The 7,995-nt window shown below is 40.5% G+C and overlaps 1 long non-coding RNA gene across 1 annotated transcript; it reads right to left on the bottom strand.

Moving 5' to 3' along the window:
• Positions 1-2,393: 2,393 nt before the first annotated feature.
• Positions 2,394-3,263, bottom strand: LOC147896827 (uncharacterized). The gene is made up of 2 exons (XR_015541797.1): positions 3,144-3,263; positions 2,394-2,731 (listed from the first exon to the last, which is right to left on the bottom strand). It is a non-coding gene; the product is annotated as an uncharacterized LOC147896827 (long non-coding RNA).
• Between the last annotated feature and the right edge of the window lie 4,732 nt (positions 3,264-7,995).

Raw genomic sequence — 7,995 nt, 5'->3', positions numbered from 1 at the left:
GGAATTGGGAAGCCCCACCCAACAATTGCAATCTTGCAGTAGCTCCCTCACAAGAGTAGTAATCTTCAATTGTACAAGAGATATTTTCAATAAATTCAACCTGCTAAAGGTTATTCCATCTTGTTACCAACTATTCGACAGTCACACTTGCTAGTAATATGCCTCACAAAACACAGTTGTAATCTTCCGACATTAGCATTACCACAATTTTAAAAATTTCACACGCATCCAAGTATTCTTAACAGACTTCATGGTTGCTCATACCTTACAAAACACAGTTGAAAATTGAAATAATCTTATAATGTTAGTAGTACCACAACTTTACAAGAGACAAATTTAAAGAAATTTCACATGCATGTAGGTTGGTGCATTTATCCATCCATTCATTCATTATTACAAACAGTACAGTAAAATAGGTTGACGATGGGAAGCAAAGCCTGACCATATCCAAAGGGACAAAATGTTGTCACTTAAGAGTATTTAGGAGAACGTCAGCCTAGCACGCCATAAAAAACAGTCTTCCCACAAAGCAAAATAGAAACTTTCCTTGATAAGAAATTCAGAAGCATGTAGGTTGGTGCATTTATCCATCCATTCATTCATTATTACAAACAGTACAGTAAAATAGGTTAATGATGGGATGCAAAACCTGACCATATCCAAAGGGACAAAATGTTATCACTTAAGAGTATTTAGGAGAACATCAGCCTAGCAAGCCATAAAAAACAGTCTTACCACAAGGCAAAATAGAAACTTTCCTTGATAAGAAATTCAGAAGCAACCTTGAGGGAGAGAGAAGCAGAATGTAGAACAGATATAGAATCAACAATTGGTGTACAAATAGGCCTCTAAACACAATCCCAAGGCTCTGTACACCACATAAAAACACATCGGAACACTACAGCTTTACCAACAAACCATACCCCAGGAACTGTAAGAAACATGTTTCTAAATAGTTGGTACCATCCCTCCAACATTCAAGCTCAAAAGGTTCTTCTGAGACTCAGAATTGAAAGAAATGCCATGAGACGAGGCATGGCAACATCTTACATAAAATATGTTAAGTATGGGATGCAAACACTGACCATATCCAAAGGGACAAAATGTTGTCACTTAAGAGTATTAGATGAGTACATCAACCTATAAAGACATCAAAAACAGTGTCTTACCACAAGGCAAAATAAACTTTTTCCCTGATAGAAATTCAAAAGCAACCTTGAAGGACAGAGAACCCGAATGTTGAACAGATAGAGAATCAACAATTGGTAGAGGACAAACAAGACTCTAAACACAATCACAAGGCTCTGTACACTACAATAAAAACACCTCAGAACACTACAACATTACCAACAAACCATATCCCTGGAAGGGGATTTTGTGAGAAACACGTTTCTAAATAGTTGGTAGCAGACCTCCAATTCCAGAAGACATTCAAGCTCAAAGCTTCTTCTGAGACTCAGAATTGAAAGAACTGCCATGAGACGAGGCATGGCAATGTCTCAGCGCATAATTACAGAGTTAGCAAGCATGTCAAAATGTGTCAAAGGAAATTCAGCCTTAAAGTGCATAGAGAAAACTCAAGATTTCCATAAATGTTCACCCTGTAGCATAAATAATAAATATAAAACTCAGACAGAATAGAACCAGCACTGGAGAAGAAAGCACGTTACTCATGTGCAAAGGTAAACGACAAACAAATCTTAGTACCCGCTTGCTAAGCCTTGCTTACAAAACTCCACAATATGGAAACCAGCTAAACAAATATCCGCAACCTGGTAGACCACAAATGAGGATTATATACCTAGATGAATCCAAGAACATTCCCAAACTCATCCTCTAAAAACACAACATAGTGCAGTTTCAATCTCACGATAGTCACTCATAAGATTGAAAACCATAAACTCCATATTGCATTGCAGGGACTAGCTACTATGACATACCCACTCACATCATCAGCGCCCAACAGTGGGCATGGACCATAGTATAAAAATATGCTCACACATAAAAATCCACACTCACACATACTTGAACATCCTTTTTATACAAAGTCTTCGTACTGAGTTTCTGTCGGCACTCCGGAGGTGAAGGGCAAACTCAGCCATGATGAAGGCTAGCACTAAAGGAGAAGGCTAATCAAAAAATAGTCCAAAATCTATTCATTCAAGCTGCAACTGCTTGTGAAGTCTAAACAATTTCATTTTAGTCTCTCCCAAATGAGCATCTAAATCTAGCTGGACGTCAATCAGTATACATAAGAGTAGGAAGTCCAAATCACAATAGCAAGAATAGATTGCATATATACCACTTAAGGTCATGATGACTAATCAGAGTACTAACTCATGCGCCTACACCACTGCACATGAACAGAGGGCAGAGAGAGAGAGAGAGAGAGATGTGTAAACCATAGCATTCGAATTGTTCATGCCAAAATTTAGACGCAAGATGAGAGGCATCTGCGTGCGATAATCTGAAACAGAAATATTGAAAATTCTAGGACATAGTTACAGCAGCTGCATCACCCCATTCTAGACTGCATGGTCAGGCGATATGGTCTTAAAGGACTGTCACACCGACGTGAAGTAACTTCAAATGACCATTCACTACGTGATCTTTGCAACAAAGGATAAACAGCTGCTCAAAATCATGAACAGAGCAAAGCTTCCGGCTACTTTGAACGCTGCCTCATCTTTCTACGCTTACGCTTGAGCCTGCGCATCCTCTTTTTCTTCCACTGCAACGACACGTAAAAGCCGTGAGAATACAAGAGATTGCACGAATTGAGATAAGGACAGCCAGGCTTCAGACGCAACATTCACAGGCCCAAAAGGGAGGGGAAACAGGCCAGAAGATCAGGCAGGAACACGGAAAGCACCTAAACAGCAGGCGAGGTTTTGAAAATGCGAATCGGAGGGGCAACAAGGCTTGAGACGGTAGACAAAGGCACATCTGAGGTGAAAAAAGGAAAGCTGCAGAAACCCTATGATGGAAACGAATCGTGAAAGGCAAAAATCCAAAAGCCAAAGAGAGAAGGATCAAAGAATTCACACGAAGCAATAAATTTACAGAAAAAACAGTAAGAAATGGAGCAAAAAGCAAGGAAAGAAGATGATGGTGAGCAGAAGAGAGCAGGGGAGAGAGCTTACCTTGGCTCTCATGATGGCGAAAACGGAAGGAGACCGGAGCTTCTCAGCAGATCCAAAAATGAAACCACCAAATTCTTAACAACACAGAAATGCTCATCTACTCTTCAAACCCTTCCTATACCCCCCCCCCCCCCCCCCCAAAAAAACCCTAACCCCACCTCTCTAACCCCACCGCCCAGTTTATATACCCCCCTCTCTCATGAGTTAGCAATGTGTAGGCCGGCCGCCTTGACGGTTGTGGTTTTGAGATGGGCATCATAAAATTATTGTTTATTATTTATGCTCTGCTACTTGTGAATCTGTGGGGCTGGTGCAAGCGTTGGGTGCATTCATTTTGTTTTCTGATTCCCGTTTGTCGTTGCTGCTCCCAACCTGAGTATTGATGAATTGGAGTCCCCTTTTATGACTTTTGGCCATTCTCATTTAGCCCTCTTTGCACACTCTTAATCTCCTTCTTCCTTTTCACCGTAGGCCTCCAATTTCATGCTCTCTCTGGGCATTTCACTCATGGAGAGGCAAGCCTAATGAATGATAGATATATCATTCACCTTGTTTGGCATGCCAAAGGCAAAGCCATAGTGTTTGTTTTGGGTTCTCTTATTATGGGAATTGTGCAAGGGCCTCAAAAGAATGCTATAATAAAGGGGTACGTGACAGCGGCTTTAAGGGTTGCCATAATCTAAGGGTGAGGTTGTCACATCTCCTTTGGTAAGACTAGTGAAATTTTCACCTTGTTGGCCTTGGAAGGACTTCTATTATACCTTATTTTGAAAGAAGCATGTGTCACTCAAGGGATGTTCCAAGTGTCCACCATCGTATGGCACCTCTCGAGGCTCCTCTTGAAAGACTTGGTGTATATGTGCTGCTGCCGCCTTCCCATAACATCCGCATGGAGGAATGCCTGCACAATGAGGAATGTTTGTATTTGACATTCTGTTGGCAAAGGGTTTGATTCTGCTAGCATGTATTCTGCTGTTGTGTATGGTATTCTAATGTTGCGTACCGTGCTTGCTATTGTGTACGAGATGATCATTGCAACATTGAGCGTTGTTGCATATCATGCTATTGCGTACCGTGCCGATCACTGGAGCGTGGAGTGTTCTCAAACTCATGCAAAAGCTTTTTTTCTTTGTCTTACACAAATTTTTAGGGTTTGGAGCTTGCAGTCAGTCCTCCTCACTATGGATGCAATAGCAAGGAGCTTAGAGAGAGAGAGAGAGAGAGAGAGAGAGAGAGAGAGGTCCCAGCGTCTCTTCTGTGTAGCTTCTCTAACACCCCTAACCAGCTGACATCATAAGCTCGCACATATCATGAGACAGCCACGTTTAGCAAAAAACGATATATATACATACATACATATATATATACACATATATATATACATATACATACATACATACACATGTGTGTGTGTGCATGTGCGTGTGTGTGTGTGTGTGTGTGTGTGTGTGTAACCATCTTCCCTCATTGACATATCCAATGTAAACATTTTCAAGCACGATGACAAAAAATGTTAGCTATATATAGTGGAATTGCTAACATGTAGGCTATATTCGTTCGGATTGGTTTTACATTTTAGTTCTCGTCTTTAGCTAGAACAAAGTAATAAATGTAAAGTTTGGGTTAGTCTAAAGCTTGATTAGAGATATTTTGACAAATACATAGGAAAAAGGACTATAGGGGGAGCATCAAAAAGCTCCAACTAGGTAAAGCCTTGTAAGGGTAGACTACACATAGGCCTCCATGTTGCAGGTGCAACGAAGTATGCTACCTAGATGTTCAATGTTGTGGGTTCCAAGAAGATTGAGGATTGTAGGTTGCATGTGGACTTCAATAAAGCCTTGAAGAAAGCTATTGTTCATAACTCACTTGGGTAGCTGGCGCATAATGGTCCCCCAAGGGATAGTAAAGTAAACATACCTCCTTCACCCTCCCTATCATGCAAGATCCCAAAGGGAAACCATACACACTAGCTAAGACTACTAGGGTAGAGGTGCCAATAAGCAAACACCTACTAAAAATACAAATTGGTGTTTGCAAAAATTTAACATGCTGACATTTTATTGATCACATTCAGTCATAACTATTACATTCTTGTTGTGATTCACTAAATTTTGGTCCTCTTGTAGTTTTATTCTCATGTTTCCTTTGGTGGCTTTTGAAGGTTCAAGCTCTACAACTCCTCATAATCCAGGTCACATGAGGACCTTTGAAGTTTTTAGGATTCTGCCTACAACTCCAAAAGTCTACCGTGGAAATCCCCTAAGATTGGTGTGCCCAAGATTTGAACCATAGAGCTGAGCACTGAAGCTTTATTATTCAACCCACACTATGAATGCGTTACAATTGCCCTTAGGCAGCGGTAATGGAAAGGTTTCAAATTTTGCTAAGATTATCCTTAACATCTCTTGGAATAATGCTTTACGTTTTGTGTTGGGATTCATGCCCTTACTTTTCTTGTTGCAGTGCATGCCCTTACTTTTCTTGTGCACATGTTCTTTTCACTGTAGGTGGAAATTCCCTATTCCACCTTTGAGTAGGGTAGCCTTAGCAATGGTTCTACTTTGGCAAAGCTAAAATAGGGGAGTTTTTAAATTTCATAAATTCTAGATTTTTCTCATTGGCCTTTGTTAAAGCTGTCAGCCCAATAAATGGGGCAATTATGCACAACTAACGATTTTGGGTCTCTCTCTCTCTCTCTCTCTCTCTCACCTTCCCTCACTCCACCACTCGTCCCTAGCCCACCCACCCTTCACTTCCCCATTCTCTCTCTTAGCTTCCCTCACTCCACCACTAGTCTCTCTCTTTCTCTCTCTCTTAGCTTCGCTCACTCCATCACTCGTCCCTAGCCCCCCCCCCTCGCCTCCCCATTTATTTTGGGTAGGCCTATTGAATGACATTCTTATGCCCTAGGACCTTGCATCTATGAGTGTTCGTTGTTTATCTAAGTATCAAACAATCAAATACGTAATCCATTATGTGTCATTCATCTTTTTTCACTTGTTATAGTCCTCTCTCTCTCTGTCTCTCTGTCTGTCTCTCTCTCTCTCTCTCTCTCTCTCACACACACACACACATGCACACACATGCGCACACACACACACACGAGAGAGAGATAGAGAGAGGGACTAAAAAAAAATCAATGAAATTTTTTAAAGCCCAAATTGGCATTCAGAGGGAGCCGGCGCCCTCCTCTGGATGCCAGTTTGGGCTTTAAAAAAATTCCCAACTTTTGCTAAAAATATCCAAATTTAGTCATGTTTAGTATCAAAACGATCGGAACACATCAAATGAGCTCATTTCTCTTGTTAATTTCATGAAATTTCATCTCTAGTGGGATTCTATGCATGCTAGCTCCCCTTTATAAGCCCTTTTGGGCTAAAAATTTATCCAAAATGGTGGGGAAAAAAAGACAAATAATCATGGTGGGTGGGGGGGGGGAGAGAGAGAGAGAGAGAGAGAGAGAGAGAGAGAGAGAGAGAGAGACTTAAAAAAGAAATCAAATAACTTTTTCTTAGCTCAAATTGGCATCTAGAGGAGGGCATCAGCACCCTCCTCTGGACGCCAGTTTGGGCTAAAAACAATTTCACAACTTTTGCTAGAAATATCCAAATTTAGTCATGTTTGGTATCAAAATGATCGAAACACATCAAATGATCTTATTTCTCTTGTTAGTTTCATGAAATTTTGTCTCTGCTGTGATTCTGTACATGCTAGCTCTCCTCTAGAAGCCTTTTTGGGCTTAAAAATTTGCCCAAAATCGTGGGAAAAAAAGACAAATTATCATGGTAAAAAATTTGGGGAGAGAGAGAGAGAGAGAGAAAACCACAGTGCATGCATGAGAGAGGGGATAGAGAGAGATATGACAGAGTTACACATAGACGGAGATAGAGGGTCTATACATAGGATGAAGAAAGAGAGAGAGAGAGAGAGAGAGAGAGAGAAAGAGACTATTGGAACCTCAAGTGGATGAAATTGGGAAGCTATAAAAATGACATACAGGGCATTTGTGCTTACAAATTGTGTACCATATAAGCTTGTTGAGGATGTGTGTGTGTGTGTGTGTGTGTGTGTGAGAGAGAGAGAGAGAGAGAGAGAGAGAGAATAGTGCATGCATGAGAGAGGGGGTAGAGAGATATGTGACAGAGCTAGACATAGACGGAGTTAGTAGGCTGTAATGAGGACAAGGAGGATGAAGAGATGAAAAGAATATTGTGTGTGTGTGGAAGATTTTACAACATCCCTTTGCATAGTGAAAAGACAAAAGAGCGAAGCTAGACAATGAAATAGGACTAATTGCATTAACGGAAAATTTGTACAAGTCGATGAGTCCCTGTTTATAAAGGAAACTAGCAGTGGGCCCTTTTGTGGAAATAACTTTGTGGAAACTGTATAGAAGTTGAGCTTGGATAAATCCTAGCAAGCATCACTTTTATTGAAGAGGGGAGTCTGCCTACTTGCCACCATCCAACAAGAAAAAAGATAAGAACCATGTTGTAACTTAGTTGGGAAAACATGTGTCTTAAAAACCCCTCCCTTGTTATCGAGATCACAATAAAAATAGAAGCTAAGCTACAGACTTAACCAGCTAGATGTATACTTGAAAAAGAGAATACGTTAGATTGAAATTTGAGAGATCTTTAAAGGTTAAGAAGGGGGAAATTTATGAAATAATGTGATAGGGGGGATAAGTAAAGTAAGGGAATGGTTTTGAAGGTTTAAGAGGGGGGAAATTATGGAGTAAGGTTAAAGAGGGGAAAGAGGTTGGTTAAACTTTAGAGTCTAAGAAGAAAAGGTACAGGTGGTTTAAGAAGGAAAAAATGAGTATGAGGTAAAAAGAACTAAATATAGG

This window comes from Dipteris shenzhenensis, chromosome 11 (assembly GCF_047967505.1).
Source record: "Dipteris shenzhenensis isolate YYH24624 ecotype China chromosome 11, Dip_SZ_1.0, whole genome shotgun sequence".
NCBI classification, from domain to species: Eukaryota; Viridiplantae; Streptophyta; class Polypodiopsida; order Gleicheniales; family Dipteridaceae; genus Dipteris; species Dipteris shenzhenensis.
This window is presented reverse-complemented; position numbering and strand designations above follow the sequence as displayed.